The sequence below is a fragment of the Ambystoma mexicanum genome, chromosome 4q, assembly GCF_040938575.1.
Source record: "Ambystoma mexicanum isolate Mex_15411 chromosome 4q, UKY_AmexF1_1, whole genome shotgun sequence".
Lineage (NCBI taxonomy): Eukaryota > Metazoa > Chordata > Amphibia > Caudata > Ambystomatidae > Ambystoma > Ambystoma mexicanum.
Genome location: NC_090928.1, coordinates 1,299,531,815 through 1,299,554,619, shown reverse-complemented (window position 1 = coordinate 1,299,554,619; position 22,805 = coordinate 1,299,531,815). Strand labels below are relative to the sequence as shown.

The following is a 22,805-nucleotide window of genomic DNA, read 5'->3' as shown; positions in this document are numbered from 1 at the left end:
CCGGGCACAACACATGACTCAATGGTCCTGCCGAATTCGACATTGCCACGGTACATGGAACGCTATGCTGGACAAACCACATGGCTATTGGATGAGTACAACTGCCAAAGCACGGGCTATGTGAAAGGGGGGGTGCCCAGGGCAATGGCCCATGTGCGTGGGCTGCTACAACTGCACATGCAACACCCCCGCCCATGTAATGGAGAGTCAGCACAACCCAAACATCACAAAGCTACACATGACAGGTTGCCACAGTGTGCCTGTACACACCCTGCCTAATGAGATACACAACCAACACTACCACAAGCCCATACAACTTGAGCCACTCAATGCATCCACCCACACTATGCACCACTGCCCCCCAATGCACATGATGCCTGCACATGTGACATCCTGCATCGACCACATCATCACAGTCAATTGATTAACTATGCCATGTGTGTACATCACTGCACAATGCCATACTTACCAATCACTATTATCCACAAGGGAAACTACATATGCACAGCAAGTCGTTGGTCAATGTACAAATGCCAACGTCGACAACAATGACCCAGGAATGGTAATCACCCACCGGTCCAACCACTGCTTGGCACATATGGATGACTGAATGATGACACAGGATTGAACTGCATCTGATCAAGACATGATACCACAGACACTGATATGTCCCCCACATTTTCATCCCATGTAGGTGATGCTGGATATGCACTCACGCCATGGCTGATGACGCCTGTACGGAGGCCAAGGAACAGGCATGAGGAGACGTACAACAGGGCACACGTCCGCACACGTGGCATGATTGAGAGGACATTTGGCCTACTGGCAGCTAGGTACCGCTGCTTCAGCAGATCTGGCGGATCACTGCTCTACAGCCAGGTGAAGACGGGTACAATTGCGCTTGTGTGTGCCATGCTGCACAATCTGTGCCTGCGCAGGAGCATACCGCTGCCCCCAGACACAGAGGATGATGATGGAGGTGAAGATGGGGATGGGAACGGGATGGCTCCACCTCCTGCCGGGGGTACACAAGATGGCCAACGAGCATGGGATACACTCATTCGCATTTACTTTTGAGAGACTGCACATTCACAGCATTGCATGGATATGACGATGCCAGTTAATAAATTGATGGACTACAAATGAAATGATGGATGTCCACTCATTAATGATTTTCTCAAAGATTATATATTTTAAACAAAACAGGGAAGAAGGTGCATTGGGTAGGGAAGCTGCACACCTGTGCCCACCCACCACCCAAACGTACCCACCCCCAACCAGGCCCCAATATACTAACCCCCTAATGGACCTCCCCCACCACCCAAACGTACCCACCCGCAACCAAGCCCCAAGATTCTAAACCCCTAATGGACCTCCCCCACCACCCAAAAGTACCCCCAACCAGGCCCCAATATACTAACCCCCTAATGGACCTCCCCAACCACCCAAACGTACCCACCCCCAACCAGGCCCCAATATACTAACCCCCTAATGGGCGTCCCCCAACCACCCAAACGTACCCACCCGCAACCAGGCCCCAATATACTAACCCCCTAATGGACCTCCCCCACCACCCAAACGTACCCACCACCTTACACTCTTTTGTCCATGTATGTGTCCTGCACTGCTAAACACACATGGCATTATTTTCGTGTGCGCTTCTGTGCATGGGTATCCTTGCCTGAGGGCCCTGTCAGGCGACTTGAGCGCCTCCGTGGGCTGGCAGTGGTGGAGCTAGATGGGGTGGGGCTTGTGGACGGCACTGTTGGTGTTAGTGTTGGCATACGTCCCAGATACGCCTGCTGGGCAAACAACATGGACTCCACTATGGTGGATGTGTTGTTGTTGCCATCCCGGACATGGCGTGCCAAGGACACAATGGTGGTGACAAACCGTCCAATGGCCCTTGACATCCTACGCACAGATGTAGTATAACTCTCCCTCTGCAGCCTGGCCTCCTCCCGTTGCAGCCTGGACTCCTCCAGCTGCCTTTCAACTAGCTGGGTAAGGGTGGCCTGCTGATCCTCCATCCGCTGCATACGGGCATTAAGCTCAGCCATGGAGGGGGTTAGCGACCTCATGGGACTATGCAGTGATAGGGGGCTGAACTGGAGGTCTTGGAGGGATGATATGTCATCCAGGTTGGGCTCCTCCCCCTGTGGCTCTACATCAGCCTGCAGGGCTGAGGCACTGTTCTCACTGCTTGCAGCCTCCTCTGCAGGGCAGATGATCTCAGGGATGGGATCTGTGGGCATGATGGGTGGGCGTGGCACTTGTGTGGCAGCAGGCAGCATGGGGATGGTGGTGTTGGCTGGTGCATCCGTGCCAGATACAGCTGGTGGCTGAGTTGTAGAGCAGCTTGCTTCATCCTCCTGGGCAAGGGTGCTGGGTAGTCCACGTGCAGGTGCACGTTGCCTCACCTGTTGGCCGTTGTTGCTGTCACTTGAAATGGCTGTGGGGACACAGAGGGAATGCTATTAGTTGTGTGCTTGTACCTGATGGGTCCGTCACATGCATCAGACAGGTCGATCAGTGAGCATTTGCAGCAACACGCATATGACTGTTGATGGCCATGTATTGTGGGGGTGTTGCTTCTCGTCTGGGTCTTGAATGGGTCCTTTGAGGCACTCCTGCACTGACTGGGAGGGGGGGGAGTTGTGAATGGGTCCTTTGGGTACACTCCTGCACTGACTGGGGAGGGGTTGTGAATGGGTCCTTTGGGGCACTCCTGCGCTGACTGGGGGGGTTTGTGAATGGGTCCTTTGGGGCACTCCTGCATTGACTGGGGGGTTGTGAATGGGTCCTTTGGGCACTCCTGCACTGACTGGGGTGGAGGGGTTGTGAATGGGTCCTTTGGGGAACTCCTGCACTGACTGGGGGTGGGGGGTTGTGAATGAGTCCTTTGGGGCATTCCTTGGCTTAACAAGTACTCTTGGCATTGTAATGTTTGCACTTACCAGCATCTGCAGGTGGGCTCACTCCTGCCTCTGCATCGCCAATTCCATGTATTGCCTCAAGGTGGAGGACACTGCTGCAGCGCTCCTCCCATGCCTGCAGTCTTAGTGGTGAAGCAGGCCCTCCACCTGTGCCACTGCTGTGCTGCCGGTGTGCAGCAATTAGGTTTCGGACCCTCACTCTGAGGTTATCCCACCTCTTGTGGCAGTCCTTCAGGCTGCGTGTGGTGACACCCACAGCTGTGCACTTGCGTGCAGCTTCTGCCCACACCTCCTTTCTACGCTGCTGGGTTGCACAGCATTGGTCAGCGCTGAACAGCATTTCTGCATGCTTCACAATGTGGTCCACTAGTACAGTCAGCTCTGCCTCGCTGAAGCGCTGTTTCTGCTGTCACTGTGCAGGGATCCTGGCTGCCATGTTGTTGGTCCTTTTTGCCATCTCAGAGTGGTGATTTGGCCTGTGCTGACCATTGTGATTGTGGTTTTTATAATGGCCGCCTCTCTCTTTCCGGTTTTCGGGGTCATGGTATTTCCGCTTCCGGTGTTTCCGTGTCCGCGAGGACGGTGGCAGACACGGTTTTTGCACTGCTCTTGTGTGGCGGTATGTCCATTTCTGTGTGTGTTTATGTGGCTACAGTAACACCGTTTCCGCGTCAGTGTGGTGCTCGCAACCTACAGGCCGTAATCGGCTGCTCTTTCCACAACCTTGTGGACGCGGAAACTTTATCACCGTCGTCATGGAATCACCGCATTCCGGACAGGTGAAGGTAATGAGGCCCATTGTGTATAGGCACTATATAAATAAACTATCATTTCATATCATATCAATAGATTCATTGCATACTGAGAATAGCGTATTTACATTCTCCCGCAGATAAGATATACAGTTAATATGATCATTGAGGTGTCCAAGAGCTTCAAGCACAGAGAAGTCATTGATTGTAACATTGTGCTGCTCATGTTTAGACTCCTCTGCCACGTCGCCACTTGAGGGTCGGTGCGTCCCTTTTTCGCGCCTCATATGCTGGCATGAAGGCCCGTATGTTCATTGATTTGTTTTTGTGATTGAAGGGCTTCTTGTTTTGTTTGGAGCAGTAGACCTGCCTGAGGCCTCCTCTGCTTACAAGCTTCACTAAACTGGAGATGGCAGCGAGGGCTGAGTGAGCCACCAATCTATCCTTTGGTTCACATTGAATCTGCTGCTTTGGTAAACCACCTTTTGCATGTCTAGTGAGACCAGGTTTCTTCCTCTTGGGTTTCTTTTTCCTTGATAATTAGGTGTTGGAAGTCCTAGAGGTGGATGAGGCATCCATAGTAGTGTACTCCTCTTCAGCCATCTCCGTGCCGATGCTACCGTTGACGCAAAGAACATCGGTTGCAGAAGCAGGGTTTGGCCTGGTAGCGTCCAACTTACAGGTCTGTGCTCCATCTAGCAAGACTCCAGGTTTAGAGACAAGTCTAACAAGTGAATTCAAAGTTAAAGCACAATCTGATTTTGCAGATTCAGTAGTGATAGAATTAGATACAAACACAGGCCACTTTAGTTAATGGCCTTGGGGACTGGAGCAACTGGTCAATGATTGTGTTCAGCAACACTGCGTGATAATGGAGGTTTTATGTAACTCCTCACATGGCTTCACTAACAATGTTAGGACTAACAGTTGCAGACGTGGGATGCTAGTGTAGTCATCCCTGAGACTAATAGGATCAGAAATACTGTGAGTTACCAGCCACAGCTGCCTCGTCCGCTGAGAAGGTGGAATTAAACAGGGGTGGAGAAGGGGACGCAAATAGACTTCATTAGCCAAGGGCTTAGCCGTGTTATGCATAGTGACGTTATTTGCGTTGAGTAACTTCACAGCATGACCCTTAGTGGATCCCATCTCTGCACCTTTGCCAGAAGTAGATGGAACCAGATCATAATGAATCGGGGCAGCTAAAGAGGTAGAATCATTCCCTAATGTCAATCAAACACCTGAGGACAAGGAGAGGGCTGATGCCGAAGCCATCACAATGGCTGTACCAGTGGAAATGTCAGTGGCAGTGCGGCCAGCAATCCTTATAGCCTGTTTCATGATTCCAGAAGCTGTTGTGGCTTTGCATGCTTCGATGTATGTATGCTGAAGATTCACACCAGTCATCAGGCTACGCAGGCAATCTAAGGATGTCAAGAGATGGCACCACGGCACCACATAACCTTCTTTTTCCGAGGTGAAGAATCAAGTTATTTTCAGAACTTTCTGTGTGTGAGGCTCTGTTGTGTGCTCACCCATGGTGCAGCACTTACGGCGGTCCCCCAGTAGATTGCAGGGAGTCCCGCGCCGCTTGAGGAATGCCTCCACTGGGCCGCCGTTTGCTCTGTGCCGGTTTTGGTGGTCCTCCCTTGGATCGCAGAGGGTCCCACGCTGAACATGGCCACACCTGCACTCCTCCCTCAGATCCCCACAGCAGCAACATGGCGGTTGCCACGGCACCTCACTGACGCTGGGCAACGCGCAGCTCGACGGCACGGCAATGTGATCACGTGACTAGTGTTGGCACGTGATCAACTAAGGAATCATGCCAGCAGTATTTAAACGCTCGATTTTTGCCCAACATCGCTTCTCGGCTGTTTTGCGGGTGGCGTTTTGCTTTTGCATGTTTTTGTTGGCTTCTCTGGTTCCTGGATTGTTTGGCTTTTACATTTCGGATTGCTGCTGTTTTCCCCTTGTCGATTTTGGTGCCTTGGATTTTTCTGGACTTTTTGGATCTCTGGATCTGGACTTTGGAACTGCCTTTGGATTATCTCCTGGATTCTGGAACTTTTGGACATTGGACTTTGTGTGACTCTTTACCTGGATCTCTGGTGAGACTGTGGAACTGCTTACTGTCACCCACTTAGCTTGCAGCCTCGTGACGTTTAGGTTAGGCTGCTGTTTATTGGATTTATTGGAATCACCCAGCAAAAGATCTTTTCTTCAAGGTGAGTCTATTCCTGAATCAGGTATGCTATGTACACTGGGGGGTGGGCGGGGAACATGTTTACATAGATAGTATCTACTCTGTGTGACTAATTGTTCGTTTCCTTTAACTGCTGAGTGCCGGGTGGTGCGGTATCTTGTTTCACCTTTTGTCCCAATTTCCTGGCTGGTACTTGGGAAGGGGGAGGCACACGTTCATCTGGGACCTCAGTTCATGACGCACTGGTCTTAATCTTTACAGTACCCTTTGCAGAGTGCAGTTGCATGCTAGGCATCTCACACATGTCAGTCACAGGGTTGACAGAAGATCTTATCTCCGCATTGGAACCCTTCAATCTCAGCATACCAGGCAATGTGTCAGCAGCTGGCAAGTCATGGCTGTTCAATCTCATTGGTACCATAGCTCTCCTAGCCTTCTCACCTGACTGTATGACAAAGCGCTTTGTGCACTGTGCGGAAGCACTGCCTCAGCGCTCTTTAAAGTGTTAAAGAGGGAGCAGCTCAAAGCGGCATGGAAAGCCCACACAATCAGAGCTCCATATTTGAGAAGTGTAGGAGGCATCGAAGGCTTTGTGTCCAGAGGGATGGCCTCATACTGTGACTATGTATTGGCCAGGGGCTGAGTATGTCCATTGTCATTAGAGGTGCACATTTGGGATATATATTATAGTGCATCACTATAGTTAAGTTGATTATTGAGATACATAGGAAACCTGAACATTGAATTGCTAATAACCTTTGACTCACATGATGAATTCAGCTGAAATGTTGCTAACAAAATATTTGTCACAGGCCCCTGCAGATGGGACATTTTGGGAAATATACCTTAAAAAGATATTAAGAAAGCAAAATATAATGCTGTTTTCAGCCTAGTTTCATTCATTTTCCCATAGAGACAATGTCAAAATTTGTGCTCAGTGCACAGTGAAAACTGCTGGACGGAATTGGACAAGGAACAAAACAACTTTGACATGAAGCGTTCAATCGATTTCCAGGGGTTGGGGTTATTCCGTCCAGTAGTTTTAAAAATATTTGAGGGTGAAAGGGTCGTGCCCTTCTCCCAGAATTATAGCTATTTCTCCCATGGTGCTTTGCAGCAGAGAGGTTTTTCATATTTGCAGGCGGTTACGGATAGATGCAGTTTACCTTTCTAATATACCTGCGCTTATGGCAAACAAGTTACAAAAGAATTGATTAATGGATAAAAAAGTGGAATTTTTAAATCTACAGTTTAAAAGCACTGCTCACTTACCAGGGCCAAAGGCTTTTGGCTACTGGACCCGAAATCTATGTATATCGGCCACGAAAGGAACATATAGGGGAAACACCCATGGTATAGCAAGGCCCTTGAAATTCACTGAAAAATGCAGTTAAGTTGAGCAGATTTAACGCAACAAACGTGTAGTATCTTGAATGAGGTGAGCATGCAAATGCTGAATTAAGAATGATTTATTAATGTCCATCCAAATGTCCCTCTCCACTATCAGGCTCTAGGAACTGCCTGAGCTTCACAGAGTGAGCTCTATATTTACACTGATGACATTCTAATATGTCACAATGCAACGGGCTGTGCAGGAGTTCCATCCTGGAAGTAAAACAACATGTTTGAACAGATACAAAGCATTACCTGACGAGAAGCTGCATCTAGAAACCATTATCAAGTAAACACTGGAACTTTGTATGTATATGATATGGTACATTAAACATACACAATATTACACATCCCCTTGAAATTCATTGGATGTGGGAAGTTATGACCAGCTTAACTCAGTTTGTTCCTGTTGAAAAGCTGAAAGGTAGCCCAATTTACGGGGGAACCCCTTAATTATACAGATACCCCTAATCACGCTCACACCAGAGTAAATGCACCCCTCTAGGGAAGCAAGGCCAAGAGTCTTATCTTGCAAGGATAACAAAGTCAATTTGTACAGAATATGAGGATGGGGCAAAGAACTCTGCTCCCTGAACGGCATTCTGTCCCTCTTCCGTTCCTGGCTCCTCCAGACTGGTGCCTTATATACTCTTAACTTGCTGTAGTGGCTTTTCTGGAAATGGGCATGGCACCATCCCACACTGTCCTGTTTCCATACAAGGGATACTCCAGTCTTCCTTCCTCCATGGTCGGCGATGTCTGTTTTAGGACATGCTACTTAACATAGTGCTAGTCTATGCAAGAATATACTGGAGCTTCATTTTTCAGCATTTTGCTATATTATGAACGTTTATATATAAACACATTTTCTCGTCATGCTCTACATACTTCACTCAATATACTCATATTTTTATCTTGTTCAGTAATTCCCCTTAAAACCTTTGTTTTCCAGAATTCTGCATATCGTGCATTGAGCATGTACAATCCGCATTTAACATACATGGGCTTTTGACAGACAGCAAACAGCTACTCAGCCACTTTGTGTGCTCTGACAGAGCTTAGCCTCAGTGACACAACTCTGCATGCTCTGCGATCCATTTTTAGCGCAGGGCACATTCCTTTTTGCACAGAGCCTGCTGCTCTTTATCGTGCTTTGAGAAAAATAAATAGAATTTAACATTTTACAAATGTATTCAGATAATAGTTATTTGCACCTTATGTTTAAATAACTGCCTTCTTTTTAGTGCCCCTCCTTCCCCCTGAACTCTTGTAGTGCTTAGAAACAGTTAAAAAAAGTCTTGCCTAATTCTAAAGCGCTTGGGAATGAAGGAAGGCGCTAGCTCCTTCCCAACACCCCCCCTTTCGTTACTTTTACAGTAACAAACTCATCCCCCCCGACATATCTACAACCCCAGAAATATTAGTTTGAGTTTAGCTGTTTGTTGTATGGCAGGGTGTTTGAGATCCCCCAATTGATACCATCATCTTTGTACTACTAAGGACTATATGAACACATCATCAGAGACCCAGTTTGCACGTGCAGAAGAAGACCAAGGAGAATACGATAACAGGAACCAGTATTTTTACTGCTGTCCCTAGCCATGATGGGACCCAATCAAAGGCAAGCAATAGCCAATCCGTATTCTGAACTCCACCTTCTTCCTTCATTTGAAAACCTAGATTGTGCACCGCTTCGATGACGTGGGATAGTGACTCATCGTCAGCATCTTCTGGCGGTATAAAAGTGCAGCAGCTGCTTGTACCCCAGGAGCCAAAAAAGATGAAAAGAAAGTCTCTGCTGAGCTAAAAAGTTGATACTGATCAAGTATTCCTCTGAGCAGTGTAGGAGAGTCTTTTGATATGTAGTTCGACCTCTTCTTTCTTCCCCACTGTGGAAATCGTCCTTTTTCTGACAGCATACCAAATTCCTGTGTGGTCTGCAAGTTTCTTTCTGCTTCTTTTGGTGCTGGAGTGGCTGTTGGTACCTGGACAGGCATTTCTTCTCCCTTCAGGTGTTCTTCCGGGATTATTGGTAGCACTGAGTGCAGGGTGGCCAGTGAACGCTTGTCCCTCCATGAGGGTGGGAGGTGCAAGTAGGCTTGTGGGCCACAAACCCATTTGTAATCCATCACTGCTGCCGTACCTTTCGTCATATCAGGGATCACAAGAGTGTGGTTGCACTGTGATAAAAACAATCAAAAATTAAAAAAGTAAAGAAAGAAAAAAAATCAGGCATGTGCCACTGCACACCACCCTGGCATGGATCCTTTATCTTACTCTGTTGGCTGATCTTTGCCTTGTCTCAGGTGCTCTATGGACATCCGAGAGATGCACCCAATATCTAACTCCTTCATACGGACGGCGAGAAGAGTACAGAACACCACCTCATATGGACCTTCAAGCCTGGGGCTGATCAGTTCCCCAGGTAATAATGGTCCAGTTGTAATATGGGCAATTCTGTGTAAGGAACTATGGTCTCGCTTTCTTCAGGGGTGGTCACTATTTCTCCCCCCCTTTACCACATGCCACTACCGCCCCTTTGTGCCTCTGTCCGTATAGTATGTATCCTTCCGTCAATGCCCGAGCCGTTCATCAGAGTGGGAAAATAAATAAAACTCCTGTATATAATCCAGAGTTGCTAAAACAGGGGCCGTGCAAATAGCTTCTTTTAAGTCATCAAATTGTCTAGGCATTTTGTCAGTCCATTCCAATGTACTTTTAAGTCCTCTATCCTTCCCTGAGACTCTGTAACAGTGGCCTTGTGTAGACTGCGTAGTCTAGGATCCATGCCCTACATTAATTACATAAGCCCAAAAGACTGCTTCATTTCCTTCACAGTACTGGGCCTAGGGGTGGCGCATACTGCTGCCGCCCTTTCTGGTAGTATTTATTTTCCCTGTTTGCAAAAACTTTTTGTTCCCGTTTTCAAAAATGAGTTGGCCCATGTATAGTACCTCCAGTTGGCAGTATTATAGCTTCTTTTTATCTGCCTTGTACCCTTTGTGAGCCAGCAATTGCAATAATGCAACAGAATCCTTTCTGCACCATTGTTCTTTTTCCCTACATACCAACCGATCATCCACATACTGGATGATTATGCCAGTCACCTGACTTCAATATAATCTGTACTGGGGTCACATCTCTCAGTAACTCAACATCATATGGATTAACAATCCATAACTGTGCTGGCACATATCGCATGTCCTCCTAAAAAATAAAGACTGGGTCACCACTGCCATCAGGGGGCACTGTACCTTTCTATACTGCACCATGATATAAAAGGGGATGCAGATCTCCTAAATAATCTCCCCATTTTGCTTACTGTCCTCAAAATACTGTCCTCAAATAACTCCTCATCAGTCATTTCCTTTAATTGTACTGATGGGTCTACACATAATACTGTAGCCACTCGCATCCAACCTGGTCTGTTCCAATCAGGACTACTCTTTTGTCTGACACTACTAGTCCTTGCAAATCTAATGACAATATTGTCCCTGACACCATCTAGGGTGGCACCATGGGTCGGAAAATAAAATCTGTGGGCACTCGCCAACACTTTGTCCCAATTTTACCTGATAATGGAAAGTTCCCTTCCATAATTCATGATTTAGTTGCACCTGAATCTACCATAAATATAAATTGCCTATTTCCTATTTACTCCTCCACCAGGGTGTGCGGTTGTCAATAGGATTAGACACGCAAGTGCTCTCTGTGGGCTGTCCTAATCAGTATATGTATTTGTCCCGGGGAATGAAAAAGGGCCGCCCCCCGCCATTGCAACTTGTCATGTTCATGAAGTCAGGGGCACAGGCATGCAGGGGTCGCATGCCCAGGAGACCTGGGTGGACACTGTCCTGGCGCTTTTGGCACCAGGCTCACGAACAAAAGTAAACAAGAACATCCATTTAACACTAAAAAGCTTTTATTGTGGACATAGCACTTCAGATGCATTAACCTTGAACATTCCATCCATTAAGCAGGATGCATTAACCTTGAACATTCCATCCATTAAGCAGCCCCAAGTGTATTCTTGGGTGTAGCTGCTAATGGATTGCCTTTGCATGTGCTCACTCTCTAGGAGTGGCAGGGTGTGGCTGGTAAGCTGGCCCTAATGGGCGTGCCCACGATCTCAGGTATATAAGCTGCCCCGATCCTCAAGACAGACGCTTCACGTTATTCTGCACTTGCAATCAAAGTAACGCTCACCGTCGCCTGAGGTCAGACTTACCTTTGAAGATCCTGCTTCCTGGACATCCTGCTTCCTGCCAGCCTACTTACCAACTGGGGGAAGCTGTTCTTACCTGTACATCTCTTTGGCGAACCAAGTATTCATCTTTACACTTTCCGGAACGCAGAAATCTTCATCTTGGCACCACAGCATGACACGCTCCATCGTCGACAGCAGCACCTGCAAGGAAAAACAGAAGACATGGTTAGACATTGAAAAAACAGTCCGTTTAAGGTTGCGCTTCGCCCTACTTCGCGCTTTTCCTTAAACCATCACTTACCTGCTGTCCAACATTGTGGTAGCATCCATCTTCCATCCGGCCGCGTCTCGCGTCTCGCTTCTCACAGCTGCATTGAGGCCACATTTCCATCTAAGGGAAGAAAACAGAAGAGAGACATTATTGCAGTCATAAATAGGAGCAACATATAAAGACATTAAACAGAACGAACAGCATCACAAGAGCTCAAGAAAGACTTACCAATCATAAGGAGGAGCATAGTCGCAGCTGGACTGGACTAATCCTTATCAGGGATCAGTGAAGGAACTAGATCCCATTCGACGTGCCCCTGCAAGAAGTAGCAGGACAGAGAGTTTATCTTCCATAATTCACAGGTGAGCTTTATGGGCCGGCGTATGCTCACAGAAACCGTACTTTGGGGTGAAGGGTTCGAGAGGCACAACAATCACAGATTGGCGCACTCACACACTCTTATCTCCACGCAGGTGCAGTATCACCACGTACCACCGCTCACAGCTTTTCTACTGAGAGAGAGGCCTGAAGGGCTGATTCGAGTTCAGGGAGGGCTGCAACCGTGCCCCAACGCCTCTGCAGAGACCAGGTGAGCGTAACAGAACGCGAAGCGTCTAATACTCTCTGCCTGGGTGTTATGGAAACTTCAGAAATACTTAAGTAAGCCCTCTTACTACGGGAATTACGGGCTGAAGTACATGCTTAAAGACAGGAAACCAATGCATTACGGAGGGATCTTATTGTAACTCAAGAAAGAACTGACGAATTGGCAAGACAAATGCTACAAGCACAAGCAGGACAGGTTCCACTGCCTGGAGTGACCCATTCTTCTCATTCTTCCACACCACAACAAGCAACACCAGTTCAGGTGGTTCTTCCAGGAGCAGTGCCCCTAGCCCCTCGCAAACGCTTAATCGGAGACCCAAACAAGTTTGCTGTATTTATGAACCAATGTTGCCTTCATTTCCTCTGCAGACCAGGAGCCTTTCTTAATGCCCAAGCCAAAGTGTCGTTTGTATTCTCGTATTTAGGAGGTAGTGCGGCAGACTGGTCTATACCTTTGGTAAATCAAGATGACCCTTTACTCCGGAACTTTAGGAATTTCCAACATGAGATGGAGAAATTGTTTGCTCATCATACTCATAAGCTCTGGCCAAGGAGTTGTTGGCACTCAGACAAGGGAATCAAGATCTATTAACCTATATTGCAACCTTCAATCGTCTCATAGCCCGGACCAACTGGCCAGAAGAGAGGAGGACTACACTCTTTTACCAAGGGTTACGTGGAGAACTTAAGGATGTGTTGGCGCAAGTGGTGAATCCTCCTGAGAGGTGTGCAGACTACATAGACCTGATGGTGCAACTCAATCATAGGTTGCAGAATCGGAAAATGGATCGAGCTAGATCAGAGGGACGGTCAGTTTATGTACGACCTCATGAGAATCAGACTAAACCACATGAACAGTCTAAGCCAATGCAAATTGGTGGATTACAAAATCCCCTTACCAAAGCAGAAAGGGATAAATGAAGACAACAACAGCTTTGCTTATATTGTGGACAAGCAGGTCACTTCCTCTGTGTCTGCCCGGTAAAGCCACCCAAGAAAACGGTTGGGGGAACAGACAAAACTGATGAAGAAGAACAGAACTCGGGGAAACACCAATGCCCGGCAACTGTAGGGGTCCGCTTGTCGAGCATGAAAAAGGAATCCGTACAGACCTCACATCTAGTCCTTCCAGTGCTTTTGGTGAATCACAAGCAACCATCAAAAATACATGTCTTGGAGGCATATATTGATGGTGGAGCTGTGGGTAACTACATTCACAAAGATTTGGCTCTCCGAATAGGCTTTCCTCTCCAACCGAAGCAGAACTCGGAAAACGTCACTGCTGTGGATGGTTCTCATCTATCGTCTGGTGACCCAATACACAGAGAAAGTCAAGCTTCTGTGACAGGATGGGCATCAAGAGGACATTACTTTCGATCTCATCGGTGCTCCTCAGTTCCAGATGATATTGGGAATGCCCTGGCTGGAGACCCATATTCCTAGGATCGACTGGCGAAAATGAGTTCTGACATTTCCTCATGATTGTGCCGACACATGTTAGAAAAAAGATGACACCAATCTGAAACCGAAGAAAGGAATCGTGTTGGGCCTCATCAGCTCCTTACCGCTTGAATACCAAGATTACCAGGATGTCTTCAAAAAAGAGCAAGCCAACGTTCTGCCCCCACACGGAGCCCAGATCCCTTGCAGCCGAATTTATGCTCTGATGACAGAACAGGAAAATCAGCATCTTAGAAGTTACCTGGATCAGTACCTGGCGAACGGTTTCATTCGCACGTCCAAGTCACCTGCCTCCTCGCCCTTATTCTTCATGCCTAAAAAGGAGGGGGACTTAAGAACTTGCATCGACTATAGAGCCATCAATCAGATCACAGTAAAAAATCTACCACTCACACCAGAGCTCCTGGACCAAGTGAAACATGCTCAAATCTATGCAAAACTGGATTTAAGAGCAGCATACCATCTTATAAGAGTAAAAGAGGGATACGAGTGGAAAACGGCCTTCCGCACGAAGTTCGGCCTCTTTGAATACCGGTTCAATGCCCCCGCGGCGTTCCAACTCTTTACGAATGATGTACTCCGTGAACTACTGGATGTTTGCGCTCTTGTTTACATTGACGACATTCTTATCTACTCAAATTCCATGGAAGAACATGTGGGCCATGTCCGGGCAGTCTTAGAGAAGCTTCGACAACACCAATTGTATGCCAAGTTGGAAAAATGTTTTTTCCATGTCACCGAAGTCGAGTTTCTCGGTTTCATGCTCACACCACAAGGCGTACGTATGGATACATGAAAGGTGGATGCAGTCCTCCAATGGCCCTCACCAACATCCATGAAAGGAGTGCAAAGCGTGCTCGGATTCGCCAACTTTTACCGTCGGTTTATACCTGGGTTTTCACAAATTGTACATCCAATTACTTCCTTGTTAAAGAAAAATCAAAAGCTCCATTGGTCGACAGAAGCTGAAGAAGCCTTCCAGAAGTTGAAACTAGCATTCACTACAGCACCAGTCCTTCGACACCCACGACCAGACCTACCTTGCATAGTTGAGACAGATGCTTCAAAAATAGCCATGGGAGCAGTATTGTCACAACGAGAGCCTGAAACAGGACAACTACACCCTGTCGCATTCTGGTCCCGCATATTTTCAGCCCCTGAGTTGAGCTACGCAATCACAGATAAAGGATTACCGGCAATTAAAGCAACATTCAAGGCCTGGAGACATTACCTTCTTCGGGCGAGACATACGGTCACTATCATCACGGACCACCGTAATTTGCAATACTTGAAAACCGTCAGAGCACAATCTTCGTGTCAACTTCGTTGGGCTCTCTTTTTCGCGGAATACGATTTTATTATCACTTATAGACCTGGAGTGCGCAATGGGAAAGCAGACGCTCCATCACGCATGAGTGTCGAAAAAGAGGCTTTTACAGCATCCCACCCCATGGCCATAATTCCTGAAGAAAGGTTTCAAACCAGAATAGCTGCCACCATGTGTGTGGATGACCAAAGAACCAGTTTGCAATCCCTGATGGATCAATCAACACAACAGGAATGGGTGTTAAAAGGTGACCAGTACACCATCAAAGACAATTTACCGTATTTCCAAGGACGATTATATGGCCAAGACCAAGAACTGCATAAGCAACTCATCACAAATTACCACGATTCATTAATGGAAGGACACCCAGGAATAGCCAAATCTCAGGCTAAGGTAAAACAAAACTACTGGTGGCCAACCTGGCGAAAAGACATTGCCCAATTTATTGAAACCTGCGCTGTCTGTGCACAACACAAGTCTCAGAAACAGAACCCTGCTGGCTTACTACATCCCCTAACAGTACCGCCAGCACCTTGGCATACCCTGTCGATGGACTTCATCACAGATCTTCCAACCTGCAATGGATACAACACCATATTAGTCGTTGTGGATTTATTCTCCAGAAAGGCCCATTTCATCCCTCTGAAGGACTCCCAACTGCGTCAACTCTTGCTTCTGTGTTCCTAGAGCAAATTGTTCGATTGCATGGATTTCCATCAATATTAGTATCTGATCGTGGAACTCAATTTGTTTCTGCCTTTTGGAGAAAGTGTTGTACGAGTGCCAAAATCGATCTCCGGTTGTCCACAAGCCATCACCCTCAAACTGATGGGCAAACTGAACGAACCAACCAAACTTTAGAGCAATATCTCAGGTGTATGTTGCAACAGTCCGAGGATTCTTGGAAAAATATACTCTGGATAGCTGAGTATGCATACAACAACTCAGTTCACACAAGCACAGGGCAAACTCCATTCTACACTGTGCACGGAAACATCCGAGGACATCAGTATTTGATCCACCCGATAACCAGGAAATGCCAGCCATAAAAAACTTGCATAAAACCATCACTCAGGTTTTAAGGAGGTGACAGAGAATCTGACCAAGGCTAAGGAAAGACAAAAACTGTTTGCTGATCGACATCAGAAGGAAGCTCCCGCCTACCAGATAGGAGAAAAGGTGTGGTTAGCATCCAAATATATTCCCCTGAAGGAGCCAAGAGTTTTCCACCCAAGATACCTGGGCCTCTATACCTGGGTCCATAATCAATACTGTCGCCATGAAATTGGAGTTACCATCTCACATGAAAATTCACCCCGTATTTAATGTCTCTCTCCTCAAATCAATGAAATCCAATACACAACTTAGTTCTCTGCCAGAGCCCGAAGTAATAGATGGAGAACCAGAATATGAAGTCAAATCCATCCTGGACTCCAAGGCGGTTCGATCAAAATTGTATTACCTAATTGACTGGAAAGGTTACGGACCTCAAGACCGAACTTGGGAACCCAGTGAACACGTCCATGCTCCGCGTTTAATCAGACAGTTCCATCACAATAATCCCACCAAACCAGGACCGGGAGGAGAACCATCCTTGGAGGGGCCTTGAGGGGAAGTGCTGTCATGGTCATGAAGTCAGGGGCACAGGCATGCAGGGGTCGCATGCACAGGAGACCTGGGTGGACACTGTCCTGGTGCCTTTGGCGCCAGGCTCATGAACAAAAGTAAACAGGAACATCCATTTAACACCAACAAGCTTTTATTATGGACATAGCACTTCAGATGCATTAACCTTGAAAATTCCATCCATTAAGCAGGATGCATTAACCTTGAACATTCCATCCATTAAGCAGCCCCAAATGTATTCTTGGGTGTGGCTGCTAATGGATTGCCTTCGCACGACGTGCTCACTCTCTAAAAGTGGCAGGGGTGGCTGGTAAGCCGGCCCTAATGGGCGTGCCCACGATCTCAGCTATATAAGCTGCCCCGATCCTCAAGACAGACGCTTTGCGTTATTCTGCACTTGCAAGCAGCGTAACGCTCACCATCGCCTGAGGTCAGATTTACCTTTGAAGATCCTGCTTCATGGACATCCTGCTTCCTGCCAGCATACTTACCAACTTGGGGGAAACTGTTTTTACCTGTATATCTCTTCTGCGAACCAAGTATTCATCTTTACAGTTTCTGGAACGCCGAAATCTTGTTCTACTTGTTGTCACAGGACCGTCCATACCCTCTGCCCATCATCTTTTTCAACACAAACATTTCTTATTGCCCCAAGGTTGAATCTAAACAAAAAATCTCCTGACTTCCAATACCCTATTTTCTACACCGGTACCCTTTTTTTCTGGTGATACTTCTTCAGGTTCTTGAAACCTGACTAACCTTTCCCGCAACGCTCTTAACCCGTTGTCTAAGTCTACTGGTGGACCCTCTGGGTACACCGATGCCACGGGCATATCAGCGCTTGTGGATGGGTTATATGGAAGTGGAGGTGCAAAAGCTCTTGAGTCCCCCCACGCCCTCTAGTTGCTAATCCTGTTGACACTCTCTCTACCCCAGGAGGCTTATAGACTGGGTTTGCATACCCTACTGCAGGCTTAGGCGTTATGGGGTATAACTCCTTACATTAGATCTCTTTTTCTCCTTCCTGATCTTCCACATCCTTGAATGATTCCCAGAGATTTAAAATCTCTTTTATTTTTTGGGAACTTATTTCCTTTATATTTTTCAGCTAAAAAGATGAAAAATAATTCTAGCATGTTTCTGTTATGGGAGCCCTGCTCTGACCAGGAGCAGGACATCCCTCCTTCCTTTATTTATTTTTATTTATTACATTTGTTACTCGCCCAGACCCGCGAGTATCACGGCAAAACTTTCAATAAATTGTAGCATTTTATCACATAGAACATATTTTATACTGAATTTCAAATAAATCATGTGATCATCTTTCGTATACAAGGTTACAAATGGTCACAGTAGCAGGTCACATTTTGTTTAAAACACTAGTTGCAGAACTAGAGGTACATGCAAGCCATGGGGACTACATTTCCTGTTTAGGTTAAGGAAAGGCGGTAAACCAGAGGCCTTCTAGTACTAAGGTGGAATAGGACTAGTTGAGGTTAATATTTGTTAAATAACCAAGTTTTCAGTGCTTTTTTTAATTTTAGTAGGGAGTCCTCATTTTTGATGCTAAGGGGTAGTGCGTTCCAGTGCGATGGGGCTAAGACTGTGAAGCTATTTCCTCCTGCTCTACTGTATTTGTATTGAGGAACTTCCAAGAGGGCCAGTTTATTAGATCTCAGTGTCCTACAGGAGATTTTTTTCTTGATAGTGTTGTTGAGGTAGCTGGGCGCTTTATTGGTGATGCATTTATAGACAGTGCTGAGTGTTTTGAAAATGATTCTTGCTTTAATTGGCAGCCAGTGGTTTTCTCTTCTGATGCTAGATATATGGTCAGATTTCTTTATACCTAGAGCCGCTCTAAGGGCTTTGTTTTGTAGTAGTTGGATTTTATTTAAGTTGGTTTTGGAGGTTCCTAGGAATAGGATGTTACAGTAATCCAATTTCGTTAGAATCAGCGCTCTGGCTAACGTAATGCAATTTGTGGGGGTAAGAAATTGGCGGCTGAGTGAAATAAGTTTTGCTGTGTAGGCTGTGGTCGAGGAGAGGGTTGCTATTTGTTTGTGCATAGTGAGGTTGGCATCTATATATACACCAAGAGTTTTAACTTGTTTGAGTACTGGGATCTGTGTACCATCAATGTTGATGTGAGAGTAGTTCGAGTGGAGGGTGCTTATTCTTTTTTGGGAGCCCATGATGTTTATTTATTCTGTCACAATACAGTGGCAGAACCCTATGCATGTCTTTTATTGTAGTTTCTTCCCCCATAATGTTACGTGCGTCGCTAATGCTTCACTTAGACCCTTTTGCAGGCTTCAGCTTTTTACACAAAAATCCGAAAAATAACACTTTTATCCCCCACCCCATTACACCTTTTCCACTTTGATTTCACACACACACACACACACACACACACCCGCCCCCCCCTCCTAATCATCCACCGTCCTTCATTTTTTACCACAAAAGACATCAAGAGAAAATATTACAAAAATAATTGACTTAAATCCAGGCCCATTCCTTATACCGAGCCACTACTGTTTTTCCTTATAGCCTTTGTAATACCACCTTTCCAGCATTTTTGAATATGCTGAGGATCCTATTGCTTTTATCGTCATAAAAGAATAATGCGTGGTACTACCTTCTCAACATGGCTGAGGATCCCTTTCCTCCCAGTCCTTATAAGCTGGGGCTCCCTTTCCTCTCAGTCCTTATACGCGTAGGTTCCCTTTTCCATAAAAAAATTAGAAAAACAGAAATACACAATCATTTCAACACATAACCCACCTCCTATCCAATCTACTCCTTAACACATCACCAAAAGGCCTATTCTCTATGAGAACAAACAAGGCATCAATGGCCTTTTCTTTGGGAGGATACCCACTCTAGAGTCCGCAACCACACTTTAGCTCACTGTACCTTTCACAGATGGGAAATATTGATTTGCATATCAATCTTTGTCCCGCCCACATGGGAAGTCCAGCACCGAAATGCTATGGCTAGTCCCTTCTGAACAAGAGTACCAACAGCAACCCCATAGACATGTTTGAGCCTTGTTGGGCATCATCAGTGAGGAGGAGCTGTGCCTCTCTGAACACAGTGAGCAAGGGGCCCACGTCTGAATGACCCTAGGAAACATAGGGTGACTAAACCTAAGTCCTTTAAACAAATACAAAATAGTCTGTAGGTGCCCCTCTGGGAGAACGAACACGGCTAAATGACCTGTTGTTTGGGAAGGTACCCACTCTAGAGTCTGCAGCCACACTTTAGCTCACTGTACCTTTCCCAGATGGGAAATATCCATTTGCATATCAGTCTTTGTCCCGCCGACCTGGGCAGTCCTGCACCAGAATGCTATGGCAATTCCCTTCTGAACAAGAGTACCAACAGCAACCCCATACATGTGTTTTAGCCTTGTTGGGCATCATCAGTGAGGTGGAGCTGTTCCTCTCTGAGCACGTTATGGCTTTTTCCCTGGTGACTGGTCCGGGCTTCACAAAGTACGGGGGTGAAACTGAGATCATGTCAAGGGGTCACCGCTGAAAGGTAGCCCAACATACTGGGGTACCCCTAATCACACTCACGCCATGGTAAATGCACCCCTCTAGGGAAGCAAGGCCAAGAGTCTTATCTTGCAAGGATAACACATGTAATCTGTACAGAATATGAGGATGGGGCAAAGAACTCTGCTCCCTGATTGGCATTGTGTCCCTCTTCTGTTCCTGGCTCATCCAGACTGGTGCCAGGCAGGAGCCTTATATACTGTTAACTTGCTGTAGTGGCTTTTTTGGAAATGGACATGGCTCCATCCCACACTGTCCTGTTTCCATACAAGGGATACTCTAGTCTTCCTTCCTCCACGGCCGGCGGTGTCTGTTTTAGGACATGCTACTTAACATAGTGCTAGCCTATGCAAGAATATACTCTAGCTTCATTTTTCATCATTTTGCTATATTATGAACATTTATATATAAACGCATTTTCCTGTCATGCTCTCCATAATTCACTCAATATCCTCATATTTGTATATGGTCCAGTAATTCCCCTTAAAACCTTTGATTTCCCTAATTCTGCATGTCGTGCATTGAGCATGTTAAGATCCCCATTTAGCATACATGGACTGTGTGTTCTCTGCCAGATCTTAGCCTAATTGACGCAACGCTGCATGCTCTGCGATCCATTTTTAGCGCAGGCCACATTCCCATTGGCACAGACCCTGCTGCTCTTTATCGTGCTTTGAGAAAAACTAAATAGAATTGAACATTTTAAAAACTTATTCAGCTAATAGATATTTGCACCTTATATTTAAATAACTGCATTCTTTTTAGTGCCCTTCCTCCCCCCCGGACACTTGTAGTGCTTAGAAACAGTTAACAAAAGTATTGCCTAATTCTAAATGGCTTGGGAAGGAAGTAAGGCGCTAGCTCCTTACCAACAAAGCCCATGAGCACATACGTATTACAAGAGAAGGGATTCACAATAACATACAAAATGGCATTATGAGGGACGTGGCATTTTGGGGGACATCAAAGGGAATGTGCTGAGTTAAACTGGTCATAACTTTCCACATCTTCTGAATGTCAATGGTTTTGTTGCGTTAAATCTGCTTAACTTTACATTTTTTCAGTGTGTGTGTGTGTGTATATATATATATATATATATATATTTCAAAGAAGAAGAAGTTATCGCACTTCTTCCAAAGTGAGACGGCACTCGTCAAGTTACAGCCGTATGCCAATTCGTAAAATTCCTTCAGGTCAGCCCATCATACAACAACATATGTATTTCTTATATCCAGTTTTAGTTAGGCATCGGTAGAAACAGATTCGCCTCGTACAACGCGTTTCGCAACGGTCCTGTTGCTTGATCATTTACAAAAGAACAGACATACATCCAGCCATTAAATACAGGTACAAAAGTAAAAGAACTCTATGGTTCTACTGAGTTTCCTTGTCCGTTTTCACTTTCTACCATAGTTGAATTCTATGTTTTCCATTGTTCAAAGCATTCGGCCATTTTGTAATGACTTTTATATTCACTACACCTTTAGTTTAAAACATCATTAGTGCGCATCTTATAATAATATAGTTGTTTGTGTATTCCATATGTTTTATATATATATATTTATTGTTTTTTTGTTAAAGCAGTGTGGGAGTGGCTGGTTTGCATTTGTGTGGTGTGAGAGTAATCTGTAAGAAATTGAAGGTTAGTTAAAAGATTTGGAGTGTTCTTGGTGTTTCCATAGTGCTTTCAAGTTATTGGTCTTACTGGCGGTTGTGGTAGGTGAGAGGTGTTTGCCTTTAATGGTTGATGAGTGAAGATGTCCCATGTTGAGGTTTAGATATTCCAGGTGCCATGGTTGTTCCTTGATGATCAATACATAAATAGGAGTCGGATATCTGAAGATTCGAGGGCAGTGTCGGCGCAAGTTTGATCATTCATGAAAACACAAATAGAATAATTTTATTAAGAGAATGTGTACACTATAAAATGTATCTAAAAAAACATTAATGAATGGTAGGAGATACAGTATAGTCATACAATCAACAAAGTGCAACGTGCATAAGTGGAAAATTAATCTACATTTTTCTCCTGTTATCTAACCACAAAATAAATATCTAAAACAAAAGCCTGTAAAGGGCGTATCAAAAAAAAGACTAAGATACAAAGTGTATGGCATCTATCCATAGCATCTATCCCTTCTTATTGTTGGAGGTGATCATTCGAGGAAGATTTGTGATATCGAGAAAGATCTTTGACCAATGGTGCTATATGTTTCTGTTCTTACATAATATTTGCTGAACATTCCTCAGGAGCTGGTGTGTTAGTCAAAATAACACATTTAAAAACCTTTTAATAAAGTGCCTATTTAGTTTACAGCTAATCAATCTGCAGGTCCTTTCTTTATTTCCTCTGAGAATGTTAGACCTTCCTGACACTCTTCAGGAGATTTCTGCAGGTTCACTGATGAGTGCAAAAGTCAATAATTGCTTATATGAATCGGAGGAATTTCCTCGTATTCTGGTG

The 22,805-nt window shown here is 45.7% G+C and overlaps 1 protein-coding gene across 6 annotated transcripts in view; it reads left to right on the top strand.

The window, feature by feature from the left end:
• The window catches only part of LOC138468398 (zinc finger protein 84-like), a 296,278-nt gene that overhangs the window by 260,302 nt on the left and 13,171 nt on the right, over positions 1–22,805 (top strand). For 2 of the 6 annotated variants that reach the window (XR_011268258.1, XR_011268256.1), the window contains one exon: positions 695–1,108. The exons of the other annotated variants lie outside the window; for them this stretch is intronic. The gene's annotated coding sequence lies outside the window, so the exon portion shown is untranslated. Of the gene's footprint in view, positions 1–694; positions 1,109–22,805 lie in introns of those variants that run through there. 6 annotated transcript variants of the gene reach the window in all.